At 48.6% G+C, this 2,318-nt stretch overlaps 2 protein-coding genes across 4 annotated transcripts in view; both read right to left on the reverse strand.

Annotated features, from left to right (window-relative positions):
- Window positions 1-2,318, reverse strand: part of gpha2 (glycoprotein hormone subunit alpha 2) — an 83,696-nt gene that overhangs the window by 28,496 nt on the left and 52,882 nt on the right. The gene's annotated exons all lie outside the window — the stretch shown is intronic.
- The window catches only part of zgc:101765 (uncharacterized protein LOC450036 homolog), a 17,730-nt gene that overhangs the window by 9,618 nt on the left and 5,794 nt on the right, over window positions 1-2,318 (reverse strand). The window lies entirely within an intron of this gene.

Below are 2,318 nucleotides of genomic sequence, written 5' to 3' on the forward strand. Positions count from 1 at the left end.
AGGTTCACTCGAGGGGTTAGGGTCTGGAATGTACTGTCTGAGAGTGCAGGGGGAGGCAGGTTCACTCGAGTGGTTAGGGGGAGGCAGATTCAATCCAGGCCTTCAAGAGGGAGTCAGGATTATTATCTAAACAGGACGAGTGGGCAGGAGTGCAGGGATGAGGCATAAGGGAGTGTTGCTAGGAGATATATTCCTTGGGAAAGCCAGTATGGGTGCGACAGACCGAACGGCCTCCCTCTGCACCACAAGCAAAACCCTAGAGAAGGAAAATCCGGCCAGTCAATCTTTGGCAGCCTTGGCTGCAGCAGCGCCAAGGAACGAAAAGATGAGAAACCACTAACAGGCGGGAGGCAGCGGCTCCAGTGAGAGCTGGCAGTGGGCTAGGAAGGACATGAGGCAAGTGGCAGCTGAATGGCCTTCATCCCAGCTGGCAGTCAGTCCTGGAGGGTGGTTCGCCCACTGTCAACTGTCTCAGAATTGGAGACCTCTTTTCAGGGGCGTTCCAAACACCAGGATGTCAGTGATTCCCATACTTCCTGGTCAACTCCAGTACAAGCAATAAGTTCATTTCCAAGTTATACTGGTTTCCAACAGGCTCTCTCCCCTTCTCCTCCCCCAGGAACATGCTCAGATTCAGTGCATTAGGCCCCAGAAGGGAAAAGAATGTCAGTGATATGCGGAAATGCACAGATTTATTTGGACCAGCCATGATCTTATTGATTGGTGGAGCTGACTGGAAGGACCAAGTGTTCCTTGGTCATATGTTTGCGACCGCACAGTTGTATTTCATGAAACTCAATTTTGAATGAGGTGAGACAGGTCAGAGCAGTATTTTAAGTTTCATGCTTTAGTGTGTTTTTCTTTTGGATTCACATCATTTGGGGTACGTCTGGCATATGAAAAATTGGAGAGGGTAAGTTCTGGCTGTAGAATGCAGGATGTATTATAGTGGTTAATATATTTTCTATTTCATGTGCACATATATTTTTTTTTTAAAAAATCACATTTTTGGTTTCTCCCCCCCCCACAGAATCGATGGGGTGCAGAATGAGGCCATTCAGCCCACCATGCCCGCACCAGCTCGGATATTTTGTCCGGCTCTACTCCCCAGTGCCACTCTCCTGCCTTATCCATGCGCACTATTAACATCCAAACCAAAAATCATTTCTTCACATACATGAACAGTTATCTGGATGTTTATTTCAACCGATCGAGACCGGGTTATCTAAGACTGAAAGAAAGAGGCAATTGTTGAGGGATGCGGGTTTTGACCACCCCCCCGGCTGTGAAATTGGCACAAGAATATCCCACACTAGCTTTTAAAAAAAAACATTTGATGCATGGGGTACTCGAGCACGTGCACCCCTTGCTTGCACCTCAGTAATGCTGGGGTTGGGGGTGGGAGGGGGTGGTGTATTTGGTTTTTTTTGGTGGGGAGGTGTGTGCCCCAATGTGAAGTGGGGCGGGGGGGAGTTGTCAGTTTAGCTCAGTTGGCCAGATGGTTGGCTTGCGATGTATGGCAATGCCAACAGCGTGGATTCGATTCCTGCACCAGCTGAAGTTACCATGAAGGACTCTCCTTCTCGACCTGTCTCCCCTTGCCTGAGACTGTGGTGATCCTCAGGTTAAAACTCCGCACCAGTTATCTCTCTCTCTCTCTCTCTCTCTCTAATGAGAGGTGGGCCCTATGGTCTGGTGACTTGACTGGCCCCAGTGTGAAGACAGGATTTGTAGCCTCTGGGTTACCTGCAAGCTGCTGTACCACAATGTGAAGGTCAAAAATCACAACAACAGCAGGTTATAGTCCAACAGGTTTACTTGAAGATACCAGCTCACTCCTTCTTCAGGTATCAGTGAAGACACTCAAGACAATAAGAAATAGGAGCAGGAGTAGGCCATTCAGCCCCACTCAATAAGATCATAGCTGTTCCAGACCTAATATTTCCTTTTTGGGGCAAGCCTTTGGCAATGCTCCTGTGAATTAAAAGGTGTCTAATAAACACAGAGGTGTTCTTGCAGCTCCTGCTGAAACATGGGCAAAGCTTGAGCACAGAAAGATCCCAAGAGCAGAGAGCAGTGAAGACTGACACCTGAAGGGGTGAGACTCCGAAAGCTGGTGTCTTCAAATAAACCTACCAGACTACAAGGTGGTGTCGTGTGATTTTTTGACCTTGTCCGCCCCAGTCCAACACCGGCCCCATCAAGGCCACAGTGTGAATACAGTATTTGCAGTCGCTCGGTTACCTGTACGCTGCTGCACCACAGTGTGAATACAGTATTTGCAGTCGCTCGGTTACCTGTAGGCTACTGTACCACAC

This window comes from Rhincodon typus, chromosome 43, assembly GCF_021869965.1.
Source record: "Rhincodon typus isolate 14 chromosome 43, sRhiTyp1.1, whole genome shotgun sequence".
Taxonomy (NCBI): Eukaryota; Metazoa; Chordata; class Chondrichthyes; order Orectolobiformes; family Rhincodontidae; genus Rhincodon; species Rhincodon typus.